We start from the raw sequence: 27,437 nt of genomic DNA on the forward strand, positions 1-27,437 counted from the left end.
TAAAGAGATATCAGAGACACTCAGTGATAAATGCCTTACCTAAAGTCACAGTATGGATAACTAAAAGATCTGGCAAGAAACCATAGTTCTAAGGTGATATTTTATATTCACGGGACCTATTGAAGACTTCCCACTATAGCCAAGACTGCTGTATCTTACAATCTGGATTTTTTCTTCCCCTTCTCCCGTACATAGAAACTAGCCTGTCCTGGGCTCTATCTCTAATCCTGCTACCTCTTATACTTCTACTTGGTATTAATACAAGAAACTTTACTGGCCAGAGCCCACCGAGTGATAGAAAAATAAACAAACCAAAGACCTGCCCTCAAGAGCTTTCTATCATCAGTGTAACACAAATATTTAGTCTGGCTAAAATATATGTCCCTTGTAAGAAGTGTTATGCCTTAAGGGACTATATGAGGGGGGAACAGAGAAAGATGCTGGTGTTAATCTAATATAGTGCTTCTCAACTCAGCATACCTATTAGAATCCTCCAAGGAGCTCTGGAAAATACCAAAGTTTGGATCAATCTAGGGTGGAGTCTGGGCAGTGGACTTTTTGAAAGTTCCCATAGGGATCCTAAGGTATAGCTGGTGTTGAACCACCACTAGTCTAAATGGAATAAATTGCACTGTAGGGAAATAACTGAGGAAAGCAAAAGACAAATACCTACAGACAAACTTGACTTCCTTTTTCCTTGTAATTCCAGTCATTTAATTAAACAGATCTTAATGCCAATTATATTTACAAGATTTTCATTGAGGCAGTAGCTTTCCTGAGACTTAATCTCCAATGATTTTAAGAAAAATATTTTCCTCCCTCAAATCTGACAAACCAGTGTCCATTTGATGATGATGTAAATATGATCAATTTTATACTAATGTACAAGGTTTGGCAGGTGAAAACTTAAGTGTACACACAAGCGAATGAATCAAAACTGAAATAACTGTCTTAATTTTTATGTATAATTCAAGTGAAACTTGGTTTATGTCCTGATTTCTCTGCATTGCCCATTTTCTTACTTTAGTTTGTTTTTATTGGGGATGGCACTTGTTTACCCTTCTATTTTCAGCTACAACCTACGTTTGGGTTCATCCATCTAAGTTATTTTGGTTTGCTTATTTTTACCTCTTACACATGTTTCTTTTCTTTTTCTTAAAAAACCTCCATATTTTTCATATATTCCATCTTTCCTACAATAGTCATTTCCAATATACTACATCAAACTTAGATGGAAAAATTTGTGAGCTCGGTCTAATAAAAAGGAATGGCAACTCCTTAAAGAACATCTGTATAGATTGAAGCTAATTAGAGACACAGAGATTTTATCCAAAGATGTAAGTGCAAATAGTCCCTTCAGCCTTGGAATCTGACTCCATAGGTCTTCATATTCATGTGTGAGATGTGCCTCTTTCAAACCTTGTTACAACTTTGGCACATTACCCATCTGATGTGAACTTAGATCTTTTTAACACTTTTATGTTAAACATAAAAAAACAATGGGAATCTAGGATTTTGTTGGGAATAGCCTGAATGACTTCTTTGAAGGGTGAAATTGAGGTTAAATATATGCTTATCCAATAGCTATAGTAATATTTGTATACCTTTCTCTACGCTCTCCAATCTGTCCAGTAAATCAGTACCATATTAATCTTGTTAAAATGCCCTTTAAATGACCATGCTATGCTCCCACCTTTCATCATCACACGTCTCCCATTTCTTAATGTATTGAATTTAAAACATTTGACTTGGTTTTCAAAATACTTTGATACTCTGGCCCAACCTAACTTATTTTCTATTGATTTCAAACATCTTCCATGTCAATCAAGCTGGTCTCCCTGTTGTACTATAAAAATACCAGGGTGTTTTTGTTTTGTTATGTTTTGTTTGTTTTTGCCTTCCTCTGAATTGTTCTCAATGTGCATAGATTTCCTTCCTTTTCTCACTCTGACTCTTTAAATTCGACCTGTCTTATGAGTTATAGGATGAGTTCCAATTCTTTTCTGAAGACTTTTCCAATCTAGTGCTCTAACTGATCTCTCCTTTTTCTAACATCCTAAAATACTCACCCTCCCCCAAATGTGGCATTTGATTAAATATAGCCTTGTCACTATTTTAGTTACTTTAAGTATGTCAGCCCTGTAAAGAGTCTGAGGGGATTGTTTATGCCTGTTCTAATATATCTTCCTTGCTTCTAACTTGGTTCTAGGCATATGGTTAAGGCATAATAAATATTTGCTGACTGCTAACTGATGCTGGTGTTGCCTAGTAGCCTGGGCCTATACACACCGTCAGTCCTGTCAACAGAGGCTGCGAAAATTCTACCAGAGATTATGTCTGCACAAAAATAAGCCTTTGGCATAAATTGCGATGACTGCCACTAGAGAATTCACCTGCAGGAAAGGGACCTCAGGCATATTACTTGGTGCTCTCGGAGACTCTTATGCCAGGTTTTCTACTGTCAAAATACAGCTAAACCATGTGCTAATGTCATGATGTGAGTCTCTCCAATAATTAACTGTAAATCTCTACCTGCTTAGTTTTCTGACATGGCTTCAGCATACTAATTTCCAATAGGCTATGCCTCAGAATTACCATGGATTACAAATTTGTGGAAAAATTGGACATACTCTGAGAGTCAAAAATTAGCATTTTAAAGAAGCACTTTATTTTCTGTAAAAACTCTATTTTCAAAGCTAAATGTTCTATTTTATTCTGAATGAGCAAAATAAGTCTAAGGTTTCAGAGAAGAATACATTCAGAAGGTAAAGGATTTAATTCCAAGATCTGGAACTGTGAATCCTTTTCTTTGAACACAGCCTCTCTTTTCTTTTACTCCTTTCTCCACTTTAATTGCTATCACCTCATACCGTAACCTCTATTTCCCAGACTCTGCCCTACTCTCCAAGTCTCTTTATCTTGCTTCTTCCTCCCTGCTGCCACCCCCTACCCCGCACAAACATGCACAGACACACAGAGACAAGCATACAGCCTACCCACCTCCCTAGCCAAACTTCGACCCATGGTCATACACTTGACACTTTAAGAATATATTTTTTTACAGTCTATATTTTCTTGCTCCCTAGTTCTTCCATTCTTTTTACATTGACACAAAGTAAAAATTCAATTGAATAAATAGTAGCAGTTACTATTATTGTCATATAACACTATCAGAATATCAACTTTTCTGCACCCTGAGGACACTCATGATGAAAGCCCTTAAGCTCACACCATTCACTCCTCTGAGGCTCTCACTATATCTTTCCAACTGTGATTACACATTCATTTTATGCCCCCTTTGTATACCAAATTGATACTCCTGTTGCACCTATACATCTGACATCTTTAAAATGTACCCAAATCTTTTATATATGTGCACCTTTTCTCCCTCACTTCATCCTAAAGGACTGGTAACTTGATTCCTTAAGTGTTAAAATGGTATGCTTGCTTTTTTTGTACCTTACCATGGGACCACTGTAAGGGTCCTGCACACTGTGGGGGCTTGATAAATGTTATATTGAGAGTCAAATACATGCCTGAAAGAATCCTTTTAAAGCTAACCCTCAAATACCTATAAAATGCCCAAGGGAATCCCACAGAGGAATAGGTGAGACAGAGCACAGCAGAGCTTATTAAAAATGATCTGGGCTTGCAATACAATTTCTTTTAGACTGGATTTTTCCTTAGGCTTAGGACACGTGCTAATTCTCTCAGCTGCTTTAATCATGTAGATATTAAACAATGAGGGGGCATCAAACAGTCTTTTAGAGTTATGAGAAGTGCATGCTATGAATAGAAACGAGGGAAGATGAAAGCCAAGCATGTGGTGACTGGCAGTCCCAGCAGCAGGTGTCTTGACTGAGGACAGACCCCAAGATCTACTGGAAAATGCAAAATGGAGAAACCCAACGCTGTCAGAGAAGAAGGCTTCAAAACTCAATCCAAATCAAAGAAGGCTGCAGACTTTTATGGAGGCTTTTAAAAGGAAAGTGTTAAGTTTGTCTGAATTGTAAATAGAATCCATCTGAAGACATATTTTCCCTTAAAAAATCATCCCAAAACGCAAAAGCAAAAAAAAAAAAAAAAAAAAAAAAAATCGACAATCAAAACAATAACATTTCAAAAGATTCTAAAAGGAGGGAGGGTTGACAGCCAAACCTTTTTTTAAAGTAATGGTAGCCAGGAAAGAAGATGATGGGTTGTAAGAATTCACCACCTGGAAAAGGGAGTTACCTGGGGAGTGACAGCTGCCATAGGAAAAGTAGAACAAACACACCTGCTGTCAGGCACACCTGTTCTTTTCAGGGAGAGGAACCATGAGGCTGAAACAGCAGAAAACGCCCAAGAACAGGGTAGGATGACTCTTGCAGCCCTTAAATATTTTCCCTTACTCCTCTGGAGTTATTTCCTTGGCAGGAATGGCTGCAGAGTAACCACATAAGATTTCACCTAAGTCTTTCAATTTTCATAGTCTCTCAAATTGATTTTCTGGCTGATAGAAAGAAATTCCTTAAAGGCCTCAAGAGAGGAGGGAGACAAACATTTTCTGTGGCCTATCCTGGAGAAAGAAGATATATTATTATCTGCTATATTAAAAATGTGACTTAAAGGTGTTGAATCTCAGGTGGCATGAAGCCTAGTGGGACTGGTAAGGTACACAGAGATTGTAAGGGGAGGGAGGATGCCAGGCACACACACCCACATGCATGCACACATGCACACGCACACACACTTGCCAAAAGGCCTTACTTTCCCATAGTAATTTTTTGGCCTTTAACTGTGGAGGGTCACTTAAGAACATGCTATCACTTCTGGTTCCACAAAGCGGCTACCTGGTCACTGATGCTTGAAAAAGTCGAATTCTGGGTTTCCACAGTAGCCCAGAGAATATTTCAGCCCAATGAGAATAAATCAGACCAAAAGGGCAAGATATCTCTGTAACAGATTAGCTATACTAGCTTTGTAAACGTTCACAATGCCCTACAGGAAAGCCTGCTGCCAGCAGATAAGCCAAACTGGAGTTCAATATCAGTGGCAATATTTCGTCCTGCCTTGTAAAAAAAACGATATAGTAAGGGATGGAACTAATTGAGGCAGTGGCAATAGTGAGATAGAAGGAATTTTAAATGTAACTCATGCATAGTCCATAAAGGGACTAAAAAGTACAATATTTTTGAGTACCTACTAGTTACTCTATGTTAGGTATTGCAATGAATTCAAAAGACCTCTATACCGATACAATTAATAGTATTTGCAATCCTTAAGGAACTTAACATTTCATTGGGGAGACAACCTTTACAACTAACGCTTAAGCCAGTAAATAGTCAACTGCAAAGCTGTGAATGTCAGACAATAAAAACTAGAGGAGTTCACAGAAGCAGTGAGCAATATATGTGGAAGTCAGAAGTTGTGAAGGAAGACTTTATCAAAGAGGCGAGACTTGAGTTAGACCCTGAGGATGAATAGGATTTGGAAATGCTAGAAAGAATCCAAGAAGAATGTTTGAAACTAAGATGCAAAGGAAATATGAGATTCCAAACATGACCTTCAGCGTGAGTCACAGTCACTATATTTACCCTTGTGTGTAAGAAGCAGTGTATTCTTATTAATGTGGAAATGTAAATCCCTAGGGATTCAAGTGAAATAAATTACCACCAATTTACATTGAGTTTTTCTAACCTTGCATATAATTCAAATGGAAAAATAAATTTTTAAATTTTTACCTTAATTAAATTTCAGGCATCTCTGCATACTTAGGTTTAAGATCACAATCAGTACCAGAATAAAAAATCCCAAGAGGTGCCTCTGAAAGAGTTCCACAGTAAAGTCACTACACTTGGTGAGTTCATATTCAAATCAATCATAAATTCTATTTTAAAATAATCCCAGGAGTAATCTTAAAACCAAATCCTCCAACTCTGTAACTCCCAACTTTTGATTATTCATGTGGTTGTAGTAGAGAAAATTAACCTCTGCTTTTCATGCAGCCCTACTTCCAGATTTTTATGCTGGGGTAGCAGTATTAACCAGTTTGTATTTCACCTTTTTCAGCTATCCACACTGCCAAGAAGGTGTTAATGAGCAGTGAAAGGGCCAAAAGGCCAGCAGCCAAAGGAAGAAAGGCACAAAAAATACAATTGGGAAAGCCCTCTTTCAACAACCCAACTTTGTGAGCATTTGATTCACCAGTCAAATAGAATATGTCCATGAGTTCAAAGAGGATAAATAAATCCAAAGATTTATCAAGAGTGATTAGAACAGTCTTGAGTCATTTCTCAACTTACAGGTAATTTTTAATGCAGTATTTCAAAGTGAACTTTAAAAGGAAGGACTAGAAATTATCCATTGTTAATTTTAAAAAGACGTTTCAAGTCCTCATTAATGTTCTACAAATCTAGAATTTGTTAAAATTTCGACAGGCTTTGTTAGAAATTTACTATTAGTGAAAAATGTGCATAAAACAAATTAATTTCAAAATTAAAATTTGGAGAGGAAAAGCTTAAGCTTCTTAAGATAAGCTTTTAAAAAGCACTTTAAAGGCATACATTTACATTCCAATAACTGGTAATCATTCTTATCTGTTCATTAAAGCAGGAGTCAAAGGATCTCTATTTGGCCACACTTTATTTACTCAGTTTAAATTCCACTGAATTTTAGGACCATTTTTGCATATTCTATTCTATAATTTTTATAGAGCTATATAATATTACTTGTACTATTTTGCACAATTTATTTTCCACCTAGACATTTTCACATTTTATCTCATGTTTTTACTACAAAGAAGAATACTTGCATAAGGTAAACATTTTCAAAAATACAACAAAATATGTATAGGATAAAAAGTGATTATCTTTCTATCCCTGTCCAAGTACTATTCCCCAAAGTTAACAATGAGGGGTATTTTTGTATCTCTTATGCATATACACACATTATATCTTTTTATGTGTGTGCATACATCTTTGTATATGTGTATTAAGTGAAATGTGTGCATATTCGTGTATACGTGTATATGGATAACGTATTTTCAACGAAATTTGGGAGCTTTTGATGCAGACTGTTCTACACTTGGTTTATTTTGTTTAACAATATAATATATTGGAGATATATCTGTCTACATCTTTTTTAATGGCTGCATAGATGGAAGAATATATTTTTTAACCAGCCCCCACTGATGGAGTTTTAAAGCATTTCCAGTTTGTTTTTGTCGGATATTACTACAATTGTCCTCCAAACAGATTGCATTACATGACAGTGCCTGACTCCATGTATTTTAGAATAACGAAAATGCAATTCTTACTAACGTATTCAAACATTCAGATGAGTTTATTCTCAACTGGTCTAAATTAGCTAGGTCCTACTATACAATACTTTGCTTTTGGAGACACTGCTGCTATTGTCATGGCATACTCTGCCCTCTGCTAAATATTTCAGCTCATTTATATTGTGTATTTGGCATTTCAGGGACAGAAGGGAAAGGAAAATGGTTTATGTTCTCTCCTTTTGTATTCTTCTTCAGTACTGCCTATATGGCTTGTGAGGAACTGCTTTTCTCTAGTGTATTAGAAACAATGGTGGCAGAACAGGTAAGAAATCAGTGGTGCAGCAGATCAGAGTGTCAGTCTGGCAGAAGATAGGAGCAGTAGAAACAAAAGGGCTATAAGATAACCAAATATAACTGAATTTTGAGTAGTCAACTCTTTCATCTTTCTTCCAAAACCCCATTGGTTTGCCCAGTGGAAGAAAATGGAGTCCTATAAATGGTTTAGGAAGTAAAGAGAATGTGACTATGAACTTTCTTTTGAAAGATTATATTTTAAATATCTCCCTGTATGTTACATAAAGTTGTTTAATTGTATAGATATCACTTATTGAAAGATAGTTTCACATTGTTCACTGTGAATTAAGTGGAAAATAATAACTAAAGAGAGTTGAGAACAACAAAATCTCTCTGGAAATAAAATATCCTCTTGTAACAGGTGGGCAATTTGAAGGATTAAATTAATGCTTTGGGGCACCATTTAGACAGTGGATTGACAGTAAACTTACAATATTTGAAAACAAAAAAGTTATTGTAGAATTGATGATTTGGACAGGTCACTTATCCCAGAGTCCAATTCCCTTTCTGTAAAGCTTGGTGGCTATACTAGATGATTTCTAACAGCTCTTTCATTTCAATGATTCTGATATTATGGACATATTTAACAATAATTGTAATAGACATAAAAATATTCTGTGGCCAGAAATATTAAGATGTTCACTTTTGTATTTTTCTTAAGTCCACTATTGCTACAATTTTTCCTAACAGAGACTTTTGCTCCTCTGTGCCTGGCTAGATTTTACTTTTGAACTTAACCCAGATGTCATATCTTCCAGGAATGTTTCCCTGACCCTTCTAACCCTTTATTTGAGTTAGATGTTCCTCCTACTGTTATTATCACACTGTGTTTTAAATTATCTGCTTTTTTTTCAGTCTCCCAATTTGATTATAATAAATTCCTTTTTGGCAGCAACTATGCCTTTGCATTCCCAGTGCTTAGCACAATACCTACCACATAGCAGAGACTCAACAAATGTTTACCAAATTAATTAAAGCATGACATTCAAACACTCATGTCAATAATTTTTTACAGCAGAAACATCTGAAATTGCTACATCATTGGCTGGTAAATGCAACTGCCTATTTATAGTCTTAGATATCTCATGAGTATCTAAAAATGAAGATATTTAAAACAAAATTCTTGATTTCTAACCTGAAACCTATTTCTTTCTCAGCTTTCCCGACATTAGTTTCCCTGACCACAACCCTGACTTATTCCTGATTCTTCCCTCTTCCTGTCTACTCATATACAACCCTGAACATAAGGTCCTTTAGGTTATATCTCAAGAATATATCTCAAATTAGTCCACTTGCCTCTAGCTTCACCTCTTGCATGGACTTCTGCAATAACTTGATAAGTGATTTCTCTTGTTCCTTTTTGTATTCCCCATCCATTATCCAAACAACTGCCAAATTAATCTTTTATATATGTGAACCCCACTGCTGCCCCTGATTAAAACCAATCAATATAGTCCCATTACCTTAGGAGAAAGTCTAAAATCTTTGGCATAGTTTTCAAAGCCCTAGGTCTTGTCTCCACCTAACTCCCCAACTTCATCACATAGCACATTTTCTCTCCCTTTCTGCAATATAACCACATTGGTTTCCTTATAGTCATTAAAACACACCAAACTCTTTCATGACTTAGAGGCTTTGGACATGCTGTTTCCCCTCGCTTGGAATGCTCAGTCCGTGGCTCTTCACATGCTCCACTCTTCCTTATCCTTCTTATCTCAGCTTACAGATTACTTCCCTGGACACACTAAGTAGATCCCTAGCCTCACCCTGTTATCATCTAAGAATACACTCTGTTGGTCACCATAGCACCTCATAGCACTATTTGGTATCCCTAAATAGATTATAAGCTCAATGAAGACAGGGTATATATTTGTTTCATTGACCACTGTACTCAGTGCTTAGTACCTTGTCTGGCACATAATAGATGTTCTCTCTATATTTCTTGAATGTAATACTAAGCAAATGCAAAATAAATACTAAGAGTGCGATGACAATGCTGTACTGCTTTGGTGCAAAATCAAGCCTGGTTAATCACAGAGGTGCAATCTTGATAAATAGATATTCAGGGCCTATTCACAATCCTTAAAAAGTAGTATAACTAGGCCGGGCATGGTGGTTCACGCCTATAATCCCAGCACTTTGGGAGGCTGAGGTGGGCGGATCACCTAAGATCAGGAGTTTGAGACCAGCTTGACCAACATGGTGAAACCTCATCTCTACTAAAAATACAAAATTAACTGGGCATGGTGGCACATGTTTGTAATCCCAGTTACTTTGGAGGCTGAAGAAGGAGAATTGCTTGACCCAGGGAGGCAGAGGTTGCAGTGAACCACAATCACGCCATTGCACTCCAGCCTGGGCAACAAGAGTGAAACTCCATTTCAAAAAAAAAAAAAAAAAAAAAGTAGTATAACTATTAAGCACTTATCCACGATCCTTCAGCCATAAATACTGGCAAAAACCACTAAAGATATTCACCCATTTGTTTACTCACTTATTCAACAAATGATATAATAATAATAAATCAATAATGACTACAACTATATGGAGAAATACTGTTATCATAAATGAATGGATTTGATTACAAACAACATGGAACAGTCAGCTAATTTCAATTTTTTGGTAAGTTATATGTAAGTGCCTTTAAACTTCTCCAAAGGTACATGTTTATTTCTCCTGTCTAGACTCTATACGTAGAGGATAGAGTCCATAAATTGCATTTTTCCTGCTCCAATAGTGCTTATTGCAATGCTCAGCAAATAAATAGATGATGCTCATCTAAGTGCTTCTCCCTGTATCTGTACCAACATAGACCCTGAGCTTTTCCATAACAAAACTCATACTAAGATCCAAAAGAAGATACTTCCTGAGAAAGGAAAGAGAAAATACAGATAAGAAAAGAAAACCCTAATAAGGGCTGAAAAGTCTGTCAATGATGATGGACAGAAAAACATTAGAAGAAGCACTACTATGTAGTATCAGATGCATATATTTATATTTAATTTGAGGGTGATAGGCTTAGCACCATACAAACAATTTTTGTTTATGCCTTCTAGTAGCTTACTATCCAAGATGCTGATTATACTGCAAGGTACACAAATAATTTAAAGGGCTATTTTTCATGCTGCCTCATATAGCAACTCAATGGGCTATGTCATTGCAGTATATTATTTGTTATTGAATTTCCTCATTTTCATTTGCTGAGCTGATTTTTATCAATACTACTACAGCTTCTTTTTATTTATAGCTTCTATTAATCATGACATCGTATTGTTTGCATTAAAGAGTGCTCTGAAGTGTTTCTATTAAAATTATTAACATTTTCACTGAAATTTAGCCAAAATATTAAAGAAAATACATTGTAACAGTCCATATATGTTTATGCAAAGAACAACATAATTCAATTCCTGATGTAAACCAGAACAACCCAGTCTCCTTAATATAATAAAACACAAATACAATATAAACCTACAAATGTCTGGACATGGTGCCATTTCCGAAATAGGATAGCAATTAGGTAATATTTGGCCAGAGAGGAAAAGCAAGATTTTTGGAAATTATCCTCCTAAAGCTATAAATTATCCTCCTAAAGCTATAAATAACCTGCTAGCAATTTCAATTTAAGTTCAAATTATAAGGGCAAACTGGCCACTCAAACTGTTTTCAGTGAGAAAAAGGAATTTAGAAGTGCCTTCATTGTTTTCCTGCCTGTGTGATGTCAAATATCTGCTTTATTTAAACAGCTTGAACTTCCACTTGGTTGTTTCAATATCAAACATTGTCTAAAAACGATCTTTACAATAAGAAAGCCTGTGATATGTGGAGACGACTACCGCAATTTTAGGTTTCACAATAGCCACAGTAAATGATTTGCCTCTAGCAAATCCATCTACTTACATGTCAGTAGAGGAACATGGTTTAATAAATCTGAATTGGTTCCGAAATGGGAATTGCATAAGGATGACAATAGTGAGAAATATGGTAAAATGGAAGAACTATTTTTGAAATCTCTTTTCTTCATGCAGAAGACTACTGAGAGTTTCTAGAGTTGCTGAAAAGGGTAGAAACTACATGTGTGGATTTCTTAGTGAACATAATCTCTCCACAGATTCCTGGCTAAATAGTAAAAAGCAGCATTCTGGTGAGTAATTGTATATATATCGATGCTCAAATGAAGGCATTCTGTAGAAGTTGTATGCACAATAAATCACCGTCTGTACTTGGCCCTTGGAGTCTATTTGAATGCCCATTCAGTCCAAGCAGGCTGGCTAGATATGTCATTGATTTTCTTCTTCAGTGCCATCCCTGGGAAAAAAGCCAATGTTTAATAATGGAAAAGATCACAACTTAAAAAGGGAGGAGGGGAGAGAGTATTTTTGAACCCCAATCAGCAAGTTTCTGGAAACTGGGTACACTAACAAGGTATTTATGGACTTAGGTTGGATACAAATAAATATATAAAAAACAAGTATTCATCTGAATAAGAAAGGACATTACAACACCTTTGACTAGGAAATCTCACTCTGCCAATGATATCCTACCCTTATACCTATTGGACTTCCTTATGGCCATAAAACCTACTTTTCAACCTCGACGAAGACCACAAGATTGATAACCTTCTTTTATTTTCCCAGTCAATCAGTCTCTCTCCTAACTGAAGCTCTTTTCTATGGTGGTCTCAAATCCAGGATCAGCTGTTTTAACTAGTCTTTCAACAGCATTATCTCTGCCTTCTCCCTCATCTTTCTACTTGACCTATCTTATCAATCAATCCTCCAAGAAATTTTACCTTGGTTTCCACTGTTTCTGCACCTGGGCTGATAAGAAAATTAAAATTACTGTATTTAATATCCCTTTCCTAGGAACGTGGCCCTCAATTCAAATGATTACTATAAGAAAAGGCACTTGATTTGACTGGATAAATCCTAATAGCCATTCCTTACAGTGGCTACAAAGTCCTATGTGATCTATCTCCTGCTCACTTCTCCCACCTCATCACACATTACTCTCCTCTTCACTCACTAAGATCCATTCACAATGGCCCTCTTTCTGCTAATTAAATATGCCAAGCTTATTTATCAATCAGAGCTTTTGCCCTCGTTCTTCCCTCTGTTTGAATAATATTCATCCAAATCTTCAAATAGCTGGCTTATTCTTGTGATCCAGGTGTCAGCTATTCAGACTTCACTGACCATCAAGGCTAAAGTAGACCCTACTGCCAGTCACTCTTTATTATAATCCTGTTTTAATTTTTTAATAAAATATATCAATAGCCAAAATATATTGTTTATTATCAATCTCTCCTTACAAGAGTGTAAGCTCTCAAAAGTAGGGACCATGTCTGTGTTTTTCACAACTGTATCCCCAGCACCTAAAACAAGATCTGAAACATTGTCAAAACACAAAAACTTCTCGTTGAATGATGGAATCGATTGTCACAGTGATCAGTTCATGTGTGAACATCTGACCTAAGCTTTGTCAATCAAAGTACATCCTGCAGATCCTACCCCTGGCCACAAGTGATTGATGCAGGAGTGGGCAACTGAACAAAACAAGGCTAATCAAAGTCCTTACTTAGGATTCTAGGTCTTGGGCCCATTAAATACACTGCTTCTATTTTAGAGTGGTAAGAAGAGATGGTTAAGAGCCTATATCAGCCATGTTTCACACTCTGTGTTTACTAAGCCTGTGTACATGAAAGTGAAGTTTAAATTCAAAGCCCACTAGAAAAATTTAAAGACTATACTGATCATATTTGATTTATTAGCTCCAGTTATTTCCTGTGTCAGTCATATCCTTGCCCTTTCTACAGTTTGCTATTCTAAACTTTCTTTTGTTCCCTGAGCCAATAAATTCATGCCGCTTTTTGCTTAAGCTAGTTTGAGTTGACTTTCTGTCACTTACAACTGAGATTCTAACCTATATACTAACTTTCCCTGCAACCCTACTACCACTTTCTAGATTTTTTTCTGTCTCTTATTGTTCATTCTGCTAATGTTTCTTTACTCTACTCACAGCCCTCTCTCCCTCAATCTTGGCAGACGACATTGTCTCCTACTTAACGTAGACAGCAGATGCTATGAGACATGACACATTCCTTCAATTATCCCTGCTCCTCTCATGTTTCAGAGACCAAACATTCCATCTGTATTCTGGATCCTTTATTTAGGTTTTCTCCAGAACCTTGCTCCATCAGATACTACCTCTCTTTTCTATCACTTAAATATTTTTCTTCATTAGTTCATTTTCCCTTGACTGTAAGTATTCATTCATTCATACTTCAAATATTTATTCATTGCCACTGTGGGAGGTGCAGGACTAGGTTAATGTACATGCTTATGTTACTTTTCCATCCAAAAAAACAAATTAGTGAGACAACAAAAAATTCCTTCCTAAAACCTGTGTTCTCTTTTAACTATTGCCCCTCTCTCCTTGATCATCCCATCACTTCTCAGTCAAGCATCTTAAAAGCCTATACTTGATGCCTCCACTTCCTTTTATTGCATTTATTTATCAACCCACTGAAATCTTTCTTCTATCTCTACTACTACACTAAAAATCTCTTTTTTCAAAGTCAGCAATAAACTCCTAAATGCCAAAACTGGTAAATACTGTAGTCTTTACTTAATGAGACCTTTCCTCATATACGATACTGTTCCCTCTTTCTGTATTATTTGTTCTTCCTTGTCTTCTATAATACCACTTGTCCTGAATTTCCATTAATCCATCTCTCAGCAATTTTTCTGGGCTCCTTTTCCTGTCAGTCCTTTAAATGTTTAGTGTGCTACATGATTTTGTCAATTGCCTCTTCCTTTTATGTTTTCTACTCTGTACATGCTCTTCTGGTGTGATCACATCCAGTCTCAAATATTAGTTATGTATCAACAATATCCAGATCCATTTTCTAGCCCCAGTACTCCAAGTCTTGTATATCTAACTTCATAGTAGATATTTCTACCTGGAGAAACTACAGCCCTGTGAAGTCATGTTCAAAAGAGAATCATTATTTTTTTCCCGCTAAAACTCTGCCTTCTTTCTTCCCTACCTTCGTTTGTTGATTGCTAGGACCATCCTCCTCTTTAATGACTTACCAAAGATAGAAATTGTATTAGTTCATTTTCAAGCTGCTGATAAAGACATACTCAAGACTGGGTAATTTATAAGGAAAAAGAGGTCTAGTGGACTCAGTTCCACGTGGCTGGGGAGGCCTCACAATCATGGTGGAAGGCAAAAGGCATGTCTTACATGGCAGCACACAAGAGAGAATAAGAGCCAAGTGAAAGGGTTTTCCTCTTATAAAACCATCAGATTTCTTGAGACTTATTCACTATCATGAGAATAGTATGGGAGAAACTGACCCCATGATTCAATTATCTCTCACTGGGTCCCTTTCACAACATGTGGAAATTATGGGAGCTACAATTCAAGATGAGATTTGGGTGGGGACACAGCCAAACCAGGTTTTTCCGGAAATCTTTATTATTTTCTCTCCTTCATTAGTAACAACCAGTTAGCCCCTAAGTCTTGCCAATTTAAATTTATCTCCTATGTATGTCTCCCTTTTTGAAAATTTGGATATTTAATGCCTAAGTTAAGCTCCTAATCGTCTCTTTCTCTAGATTATTGCAATATTTTCCTAACTGGTCACTTTCAACCTGTCTTTTACTCTTCTAATGTATCCACCTCATTGTCCACAGAAACTACAAAAATTTTGAAATCCTCCCCACCGGAGAGGAATGTGCTTAAAGCACACTAAAGTTCACCTTGAAGATTATGCTTTTTTCCCCCCACAGGGCTCACTATGAATAGTTCCAAAATGCACCTTTGAATTTGTCACAATTGTTTTGATAAGACTACAATTAACCAAGTAAAGTAGAAGTCTATTAACAGCAATAGGAAGTCACTGAATACTGGTCATAGCATTGGGCAGAGAGGTAAAACGGTGGAGAAAAAGAAATGGTAATGTAATTTAGAGGAGAACTAAATTCTTACCTGACTTTTTGTTATGATTTGTCTATTGCTAGGGTTCAAACACTTCTTCTGAACCATGTCTACATGCATATCAAGCTCAATATTATATTAGCATGTAACTTGGAAGTCATTTCTGTTCTTTTGTATCTCAGCACAAGCAGATAAAGACATATCACCAGTTTTATTATTTTTATTTCAAATAGATGTCTTGTCACTTTCTAAGGTCTGTTCTTCAAATGAGGAATTATAAAGAAGAATCTCAGAAATAAGCATTTCAGTTTTAGGAGACTCAGAAGGATCAGACAGGCCAGTGCTGAAAAGGAAATCATCACACAGAGATCTTGTTGATTATCCTAGCAAATCTCTCTTTTCATTTTACTTTTCTTCTTTGGTTCGAAGATTCTCTCTAGAGGCAGAAGGGAGGGCTGTACATTTCAAATTATTTTTAGGTCTTTGATTAACTGTGCCACCAGACCCCAGGTGACTATTAATATACTAGTAAAGGCAGTTAAAAGAAGACCTGAGGTCATTCAGAGAGTGAATGAAGCAAAATTGAAAGCATGAGTCTTGACCCAGTGATATGAGCTTTCTAGTAGACCACATAGTAGAGGCAATCCAAAAGGGAGCAAATGGGAATAAGGGACACTACCTGCACAAAAGGTTAGAAGACAAAGCTACTCAGCATGGAATTCAGAATTAAAATGAAAGAACTTACCTAGTGAACTTTCAATTCAACCATATCTCAATAAAGCTCAATCCTATTATAACACAGCACACGATTATAAGGCTACAAATGTACTGCAGAGAAAATCCTGTGTCTTGAAAAATAAAAGCTCAGTAAAACAAAAGCCAAAATAAAAAAGCTATCAGTTATGCTTCTCAACATGAGTTTCATAAAGTGGTGCTGCTGTATTAAATTTTTGTCTGTGACCAAAAAAAAAAAAAAAAGTCTTGAATAGCAAATGCTCCATAAATGCTTGTCCAATTGAATTATCTAATTGATTAATGTCAACTTTTTAATATTTAAGGATCATTGGGGATTATACATTGATTAGCTAACAAGTACTTCTTATCCAGAGAAAACTGGAAGCTCATGCCATAGCTTACTAGGATTTTTGCAAGAGGAGACAAACATTCATAAGATTGCTGTTAATTATGTTTCCACTTCTCATGAATTGTTTACTTTTATTATTTACCTATGTCTTGAATGGTATTGAAGCAAGCCATGTAAGTCCCTTTGTCAACTGCCAGAAGTATAATTCTCTACAATTAATCAGTAAAAAGAGAATTAAGCATTGCTTCTTTAGAATTAGGAAAAACCTGCTGCTGATAAATTGAGTGCATTAAGAAATTAACATACCAGTAAATGATTGATCATTACAATTATCTGAATTTGCATTTCTAGAATTTCACTGAAAGAACTCAAAATCATTCTTCTAAGATATTTTTAGCTATGTTTCCCAACTGGATGAAGTATAAAAGAGATATGCTGCTTGTTATTACAATGATAAGTTCAAGAATCTTTCAAAAATGTTCACAACTGGACATTAAATTAATCCAATATATTTTAAAATAGGAACTCACACAAGGGTTTAGGGTTTACCAGCTAATTTTTTTTTTGTCATCTACTCTGATGTATAAAAGAACAATTCATCTGTATGTCATGAATCACAAAGGCTTGTAAGTCACCCAACTACTAAGCATCCTGATTAAAAAGCTGGAGAAGAGCAGGCCATTTAAATAAAAATTATTTGGCAGATGCAAACATCTCTATGCAGGCAGCTCATGAAAATATTACTGAGGAGTAAATAAAATAGGATAACGCCATCCAAAATATACCATTCTCACTCCAAGCTAAAAAGAATAACTTTTGTTTGAGGACAAACAACAACGATAACACTAATAATAAGTATTGATAACAATAAGTAATATTGAAAGATAACCATATGCCAGACATTATTTTAGTATTTTGTTGGTTTGCTTTACTTAAATAAATATTTACCACATGGTTAGTATGTCCTAGGCAGTGTTCAAACACTGGGACTCAGCAACGAACAAAACACAAAATTCCTTGCTCTCACAGAACTTAATCTAGTATGAAAGACAGAAAACAAATGAATAAAATAAAAATATACTAATAAGTATAAATGTATAGTTATACATATTTGAACATATAGTACAGTGAATATGTATGTAGTAAGTGTAAATAAATATGTAAAGCATAAATAGAAATAAGCAAAATAGTATGTCAGATGGTGTTAAATAGGGTGAACGTAATGTCTCAGTTTTCTCAGATAGTACTGGTTTATAGTAGTCTTAGTGTAATTACTCCTAGCCCCCACTTTCACTCTAAAAAATGTCTCAGTTTAGACAACAAATCATATGGTCACCTAAATGATAAGTACTATGGAGAGAAAAAAGCAGGAAAACAAATGTGTTGGAGGAGGGTTGTACTTTTCAATAGCATAGTTAGGGAATGCCTCTCTGAGAAGGTCACATCTGGGTAAGAACCTGCATCAGGCAAAAGACTGAGCCAGGTCTCTATCCAGGTAGATATCAAGGGAAAGAACATTTCAGGCAGAGGGAATAGCGATTGCCTATATTTTTCAGAATCATAACAGAATGGTTGTAACAGAACAGATGAGGAAGGAGTAGCAGGAGATGGAGTCACACATGGAAAGGGAAGCCACATTATGTAGGGCTGTGTCCTCAGTGAGATGGGGAGCCATTGCAGGTTTTGAGTAGGAAAGTGATATGCCTTGGGCTTTAAGAGTATCACTCTGACTATTGTATTGTGGGTAAATTGTAGGGGTGTAAGAGCATAAAAGGAGATAAATCAGTCAAAAGGCTATTGCAAAAATCAATATGAGAACTGATGGTGGCTTGGACCAGGGTAGTGGCAAAAGAGGTGATGATAATTAGTCAGATTTTGGATATATTTTGAAGACAGAGATGACAAGGTTTGATGGTAAAAATTGATGGGGTCACGAATCATGTCAAGGTTTTTGATACCAATATGGGGACATAAGAGTTGCCAGAATCTGAGATAGAAAAAGTTGGAGGAGCAGATTTTGAAGGGAGGGTCAGGAATTCTGTTTTGAATATTGTCTCAGCTTGGGTTTCCCAAAAAGCAGACAGTGAAAGAAGAGATTGTGTGTAGGAAGTAAATTTTGGAAAGCGATCCCCAAAATAAGAATGGATGATCAGTACAAGTGAAATAAAGAAGAGACACAAGTCAAAGGGTGAGTTTTTGAGCTGGTCACAGCTGAGAGCAGCTGAAGCTTGATCTTACAGGGCATCCTCTGAAGAGCTTGTAAAATGCCTCAGAGAATTGTCTGCTCAAATACAAAAGAGGGAGGCAGACATGAATGACTCTTTCTCTTCTAGGTCAAGGGTTGTCCCATGATGTGTTAACCCTCTCACACTGCCAGGCTTGCACATGCCTCAGAATGGCTGAGTGGGTTGCTACAGGCATTCCACATACAAGTAGCAGAAAAGGCAGGAATGAGAGCTACCTGATGCAGTTGAAAAAAATGTGTTGTTAGTGTATATCTGCATGCAGCTGGTAGGTGTAGCAATAGCTGGAATAAGAAGGTGGGGTGAAAACGTGAGGTGAATCAGAGGTGTCCAATACAGGTATGTTAAGTTTGAGATACTTATCAGACATGCAAGTGGAAATAAAAAATAACCAACTGGATATATGAATCCGCATTTCAAGGGAGAGGTCAAAGTTGGTGATGTAAGTGTTTTCTGTATATAAATGATATTAACTGTATGAAAGAGGATGATCTGACCAAGGGAATAAGTGTAGCAAAGGTAAGAGAAGAGGTCTGAAGGCTGGATTCTCAGGCTGTCTGATGTTTAATAGTTGGGATGATGAGAAGGATCCAATAAAGCAGAGTTAGAAGAATGGTCAGTGATATAAGAGGAGGCTCAGAACATGAAATCTTGAAACCTAGGTAAAGAAGAAACAGTGAGTGATCAGTGGTGTCAAATGCTGCTGAAAGGTCAAGAGGAAAACTAAGAATTGACCATTGAATTTAGTACCATGGAGACCTTGGTGATCTTTACAAGAGCTAAGGATTTCAAGAAACTCTAAGAAAAATCATTAACTTAATGTTGCATTTCCTGCAAATAGTGGTAGGGAATGAAATAAGAAAGACCATGATGCAACAATCAAACACTGAAAAATGTCTGTAGGTCTGAAGATTGACAACCTTAATGAGGTAGAAAGAAGGAGAAAACAGTAATCAGATGGTATGAACTTTAAAAGAAGTGAAGCTGTAAAACTGAAAAAAAGAAAAAACCTAAAAAGAAGTGAACTGTAAAACAACACCTTGGAATAAATTGGTTATCACTGAGTAAATTATTTTTGGCTCAGCTAATTCAACTAGTTAGTTCACAATGTTAGAAGGAGAGAGGTTGATAATTTGATCTTCACCCTGGACAGCTAATCCGGCAAAGGAAAGAACACTGTCTCTTGGCCATAGCATACACTTTGGTCTTGCACAGCAATCTTGTAAATTATATTGGCCTAATGCTAATCACAGTGGATCCCTGACATTAAAGTGCAGAGAGCTCCAGGTATACCATTCCCTATTAACTAGGAAAACCATGCAGATATTTCTAACTGTATGTAAAGAGCATCAGCTTTCATTATAGACCCATTTGAACACCAATGACTATGTTTTATAAATGCTTTTCTACATATACATTACAGTATATTGATTGAGGGCATGACACTTAGTGTCCAGCAGACATATGTTCAAGTCTCAACTGGGCTATTTACTAGATGTGTCATCTTAGAAAAGTTAACCTCCTTCTCCATGCCTCAATTTCATAAATTGTAAAGTGGGGATTAGAAATGTGGCTAAATATTACAGGGTTATTTTAAAGGTTAAATGAGATCATGCTTAACACAGTGTCTGACACATAATTAAAGATGAGCTATTATTGTTCTTTAAAATGGGTAAGCATGAGGATTTACTTGCTGAAGTATAATGGTTTACAAGGTCCCACTCTGCTGTCGTTGTTAGTCTAGAAGCATTTTTCTGTAACAGCTTACAACTTTATTTTAAACTTGGGAACTCACCAGAGACTGATTTTTGTTTTGTTTCAGCTGTTCAGAAGTCACCTATGAAGTTAAGCCTCTTATGTGGATTAAGTCAGTGGCAATATTGATTTAGACTTTTCATGAGCTACCAATTCTAGTTATCCTAACCTTCCAAGGAAGAAAAAAAAAATCCCTTGGAAGATTAGAAACTCTTTCATTCTCAATCCGAGTAGACTTAGTTGTAAAATAATCCAGTGAATGCTTAGTTAGGAAGGCCATCCGTATCGTAAAGAGCAATATTTCCATTTATTCAAACTACAACATCAATAGAATCTGCCTCCCATAATCTAGCAATGAAGGACACTGTTTGGACTAATTTGTTCAAAATTTTAACAGTTCTTGAACCTTCCCAATAAAATGACCCACTAGTATGTACAGAATTTTTAATAAATATGGCTATGTAATGATAGTAACTGAAGTAATAGTTGTTGGTAGTAATTGGATTACAAAACCTTTCAAATGAGTTTGTGGCAATAGACGGTGATGAAGAATGCTATGGGGAAAGCGTTGAAGAACGCTATGAAGAACGCTATGGGGAAAACTCATCTGCTGTTGAAGTTTCACTAAAACTCCATTCATGGGGTCAATGCCATCAGGAAGTATTAGAGGGAGCACAAGATCTACTGCTGAGCTATTTTGCATAAAGTTTACATAATCTACAGTGTACAAAAGCCATGATGCTTTAACGAGTTGTAGCCAAGCAAGACTCTTCTAGTCCAACTGATTAATGTGCATACAAAAGATAAATGTTAGGAATTTTATTTTAATCAATACTCTTGCAGGGTTTACAAATTTTATTATCTGATGTTAATTGTTTTTTTTTTTTTTCTTTTTTTTTTTGAGACAGAGTTTCACTCTTGTTGCCCAGGCTGGAGTGCAGTGGCGCGATCTTGGCTCAGTGCAACTTCCGCCCACTGGGTTCAAGCGATTCTCCTGCCTCAGCCTCCTGAGTAGCTGGGATTACGGGCGTCCACCACCACGCCCAGCTAATTTTTTGTATTGTTAGTAGAGATGGTGTTTCACCATGTTGGCCAGGTTGGTCTCGAACTCCTGACCTCAGGTGATCCACTCACTCACGTTGGCCTCCCAAAGTGCTGAGATTATAGGCGTCATTTTTATCAGAGACATTCTCTAGAAGATTTGAACTGAAAACCATTCTCCAGTGTTTCATAGCAGCTTAACTGGAGATATTACAACTATAGCTACCATGATAGGACTAAAAATTTTGTTAAACCTGTTTCCACTATTGCTCTATTTCTATTCCGTTAAGTTACAGAGCAAGGGCATGGGAACTTAAAATCCTTAACAAAGTCAGACTGGCTGGTGTGGAGATAGGATTCTCCCTTATTCCTAGGTATAAAGTTCCAATTCATTGTGTTATTTACAATGACACAACTTACTAGATCCTAAGTATGAGGAGGAAATATCTCTCTGAAAATGGCTGAAAGTGGCAATCTGTGTGTTAAAAGCATCTGTGAAAGGATTTGACAATCGGGAATAATTCTTGTGTCCTGGCACTTTTCAGAATGATTTATGTATACAATTTCCATTGATCCTCTGCACCACAGCAAAGAAACATCCTCACTTTACATAAGTGGAAACAAAACGTTGTAAAAGTTATCTCATTTTATATATATATATATATAAGAAAAACAAACTGTTGAGCACTTACTATAAGGCAGGGTTTATAAAAGTAAATAAGGTATAGTTCCTGACCTCAATAAGTTTACAGTCTAGGTGGAGAAACAAACAAGCCATTACAATTCATGGTGATTAGTGCTATAGTAGTAATAAGTACTGCTGTAGGAGTATACAGCAGGAGCATCCGCCCAAGATGGCATGGCACCAAGGCAGGCTTTCCAGAGCAAGCAGTTTCTAGGTAGAGACTCTAATGAAGACACACAGGCTGAGAAGAACCTAGCCAGGTAAAAAATTAGAGAATAATCCCATTACAGATTGATCCACTTCATTGTTCCTTCCCCTAGAGGGGAAGAATGGGTTTGGAACAGTGCTTCAGTCAGAGACGAGAGCTGGTGCAAATGTACCCAGGAGTATAGCCAAATTTGGATCAATAGGAATAATTTTATCAGATCCAAAAATATAAAAGAAATAAGGGATCACGCCTTTAAGACTGGTAGTGGTATAGCTGAATGGCATGTATCATGAAGTAGGTTTAGTATTTTACTGAGGCTTGTTGGTTTTTAACATAGCGTAGAGGAGTCTTAGTGCTGTAGTAAAGAATTTGGTTTGTAGTGAATAAAATACCGAGGAATCCAACTTACAAGGGATATAAAGGACCTCTTCAAGGAGAACTACAAACCACTGCTCAGTGAAATAAAAGAGGACACAAACAAATGGAAGAACATACCATGCTCATGGATAGGAAGAATCAATATCGCGAAAATGGTCATACTGCCCAAGGTAATTTATAGATTCAATGCCATCCCCATCAAGCTACCAATGAGTTTCTTCACAGAATTGGAAAAAACTGCTTTAAAGTTCATATGGAACCAAAAAAGAGCCCGCATCTCCAAGACAATCCTAAGTCAAAAGAACAAAGCTGGAGGCATCACGCTACCTGACTTCAAACTATACTACAAGGCTACAGTAACCAAAACAGCATGGTACTGGTACCAAAACAGAGATATAGACCAATGGAACAGAACAGAGTCCTCAGAAATAATACCACACATCTACAGCCATCTGATCTTTGACAAACCTGAGAGAAACAAGAAATGGGGAAAGGATTCCCTATTTAATAAATGGTGCTGGGAAAATTGGCTAGCCATAAGTAGAAAGCTGAAACTGGATCCTTTCCTTACTCCTTATACGAAAATTAATTCAAGATGGATTAGAGACTTAAATGTTAGACCTAATACCATAAAAATCCTAGAGGAAAACCTAGGTAGTACCATTCAGGACATAGGCATGGGCAAAGACTTCATGTCTAAAACACCAAAAGCAACAGCAGCAAAAGCCAAAATTGACAAATGGAATCTAATTAAACTAAAGAGCTTCTGCACAGCAAAAGAAACTACCATCAGAGTGAACAGGCAACCTACAGAATGGGAGAAAATTTTTGGAATCTACTCATCTGACAAAGGGCTAATATCCAGAACCTACAAAGAACTCAAAACAAATTTACAAGAAAAAAACAAACAACCCCATCAAAAAGTGGGCAAAGGATATGAACAGACATTTCTCAAAAGAAGACATTCATACAGCCAACAGACACATGAAAAAATGCTCATCATCACTGGCCATCAGAGAAATGCAAATCAAAACCACAATGAGATACCATCTCACACCAGTTAGAATGGCGATCATTAAAAAGTCAGGAAACAACAGGTGCTGGAGAGGATGTGGAGAAATAGGAATACTTTTACACTGTTGGTGGGATTGTAAACTAGTTCAACCATTATGGAAAACAGTATGGCGATTCCTCAAGGATCTAGAACTAGATGTACCATATGACCCAGCCATCCCATTACTGGGTATATACCCAAAGGATTATAAATCATGCTGCTATAAAGACACATGCACACGTATGTTTATTGCGGCACTATTCACAATAGCAAAGACTTGGAATCAACCCAAATGTCCATCAGTGACAGGCTGGATTAAGAAAATGTGGCACATATACACCATGGAATACTATGCAGCCATCAAAAAGGATGAGTTTGTGTCCTTTGTAGGGACATGGATGCAGCTGGAAACCATCATTCTTAGCAAACTATCACAAGAACAGAAAACCAAACACCGCATGTTCTCACTCATAGGTAGGAACTGAACAATGAGATCACTTGGACTCGGGAAGGGGAACATCACACACCGGGGCCTATCATGGGGAGGGGGGAGAGGGGAGGGGGGAGGGGGGAGGGGGGGGGAGGGGGGAGGTATTGCATTTGGAGTTATACCTGATGTAAATGACGAGTTGATGGGTGCTGACGAGTTGATGGGTGCAGCACACCAACATGGCACAAGTATACATATGTAACAAACCTGCACGTTATGCACATGTACCCTAGAACTTAAAGTATAATAATAATTAAAAAATAAAATAAAATAAAAAAAAAATAAAAAATTTAAAAAAAATACAAAAAAAAAAAAAGAATTTGGTTTGTAGTGCATAGGATAACAAAGAGTAGGCTCCAAAGACACCACTGATGGAGAAACAGTGGCCTCAGGGGAAAGCCATGCTTGAGGCACATTGAAAAGTGAGAGGAGCCATATGAGAGGGTTGCAGGGGAAAGGGGGCCCAAGGCTTCATTTATTCAACTCAATTCATTAATTCATTCAGGAAATATTTCCTAAGCACTTATTCTGTGATGATACTGTGCTAGGCTATTAAGTATTATAGTATTTAGTATTAGTATTAGTTCAGTATTCTTTCTATTATACCATCATGAATAATTAAGCAACAAATACATCAAAACAAAGACAATCAACTTTTTAATTCAATTTACTAAATATTTGTTAAACACTTGACCTATTAGGTGCAAAATATTGCACTGTATCAAAGTGTCTCCTTACTGGTTAATGGTTGTTGGTTATACTCCATGCTCTCTAAGGGAAAAGGACCAGTGGAATTTTAGTAAAATGTGCTTAGTAGTAAACATTGTCAAACACTAGAAAATGGTAGAAATTTCCTGATGCCTTCAAAATCAGTGATCAGCAAATATGTATTGAATACTTCTTTTGGAAACAGTGATTGCTGAGTTGAACTCCGGTGAGACTTAAGTTTATGTAGAATGAAGGTTTATGTAGAATTATAATAATGTAGGCAGTAAAAAATCAACACACTATCACAAAAGCTTGGTGATAGGGCTGAAATAGAATCAAATTTTATGTATTTTTTTGCGGGGTAGGCTTAGTGTGGTCCTTCCTGAAAGGTATGTTCTCTCAAGGTCCTTGACAGCCTTGTGATTCAGTTTTAAGTGCTATGAACTTTGGTTCCGAACCTGAGTAATAAAAACTGCATAATTGTTTTCCTTTTATAGTTCTCATGTTTTAAAGGTTTATTTTAGCAAAAGTGCCTGTGTTTTACCAAAAGAATGACTATGAAAAGTCTGTTTAGTTTGTTAAAAAGGCAACTTTCTCAAGACACTCTTGTTGAATTCGGATGTCATGTAAGATTATAAATTCCACTGTGACAGACTTCACAGTATTCTTATGAAGGCACAATTCTAACAACATAGGCTTCAGACTTTATATTGAAATGTACATTTCAATCCCACAGTACATAAATACATGCAAATAAAAGTTTCAAATATACATTTTGAATCATCTTATTAGTACAGTGCAACTACAATTAATAAAAAACACAAAATAAAAAGTAGCCTTGTTCAATTGGAATATCTACATTTCCATTTACCCAGTGGTTGGCATTGATAAGAATGAAACAAATATCAAGAATACAAAGCCACTTCCAAGCTTTTAGGTTCTCTTCATTTCTACATTGAGGTCATTCTTCAATGGCTTCTATATCTGTAGTCTATTGCAATGAAATTGGAAGCAACTGACCAGAATAATATCCTTCTGTATATACAAACAATGTTTTAAACCAATTCCACATCCAAATGCAATTCTACAAACCAAGGAGTGGTATAAAGAAGACACATGTATTTTAGAAAGCCTTTAGCCAATAAATTTTAGACTAACTCTTGTTAACTGCAAAGGGTTATGAACTTGGACTTCAGTTGTATAATTATTTTATCTAAACTTGATTTTTATGTTATGACAAAACATCATTTACTAAAACTACCACATAATTTTCTATGAAAAGTTAAAAAAATACATATATAAAACAATCAATGTGACAAATATTCTAATTTGAGTCTCTTTCCAACTTAATTTACCAAAAGAAAGTGCTGTTATACATTTAATAAATGAATTTGTTGAATAAATATTCACTGAATACATATTATGTGCCAAATACTGTTCCAAGGTCTAAAGTAAATTATAAAAACATGGTGGCAGAATGATGGTACAGCCAGCCCACTTGTACTTTTAAGTTAAATTGATCAGGTATGTTCCCTGGTCCATTGGCCAGATGCTTTGGAACTACCAATCACAATGCAGGTTTGAAAGAACACACTGACTAAACATCTTGGCTGTGTGTTATGGTTAGAATGCTTCGGAAATCAGCTTGATTGTCCTCTATCCAAGAGGTAGTCTGAAGGAAACCAATGAGAAACATAAAGCTTGCCAACCACTAACACTTGACAAGCATACCTGGGGCTTAGGGTATGTGGGATGGGAAGCTGCAGGAGAAAAAGGAGCATAAGCATCAATGTATGAATGTTAGTTGCTGCTCCATATAACGTCTCTTCTGTTTTACCTCTCCGTTATCATATACTAGTACATCTTGCTTAAGAACATGCAATCAATGGAAAAAAATTAGAGAACAATCCCATTACAAATTGATCAACTTAACTGTTCCTTATGTATAGGGTGTGTGTATGCATCTGATTACTAAATATATGACATATATATTTATATATACGTATACATATAAAACATACAATAAAATTCTGCATTTCTTCTGACCATCTCATTTATCAAAACCACAGATTACTTTTTTCCAGTTAGTGAAGGTAATTTTTGACCATATTTATTGATTAATTTGAAACACATTAGCATTCAGCCTGGTTGTATGTCAATGTGAGAATTTTTTAAGTGTTCTTGAAACTTTGGACTTGAACCATTAATGAGAAGACAACACTGGACTTTAGCAGT

The 27,437-nt window shown here is 36.3% G+C and overlaps 1 protein-coding gene and 1 pseudogene across 2 annotated transcripts in view; one reads left to right on the forward strand and one right to left on the reverse strand.

The window, feature by feature from the left end:
* LOC126946392 (teneurin-1-like) overlaps positions 1–27,437 on the reverse strand; it is a 316,366-nt gene that overhangs the window by 35,648 nt on the left and 253,281 nt on the right. The window lies entirely within an intron of this gene.
* On the forward strand, positions 1,359–1,453 carry LOC126947066 (uncharacterized; annotated as a pseudogene).

Source organism: Macaca thibetana, chromosome X (genome assembly GCF_024542745.1).
Source record: "Macaca thibetana thibetana isolate TM-01 chromosome X, ASM2454274v1, whole genome shotgun sequence".
NCBI lineage: Eukaryota > Metazoa > Chordata > Mammalia > Primates > Cercopithecidae > Macaca > Macaca thibetana.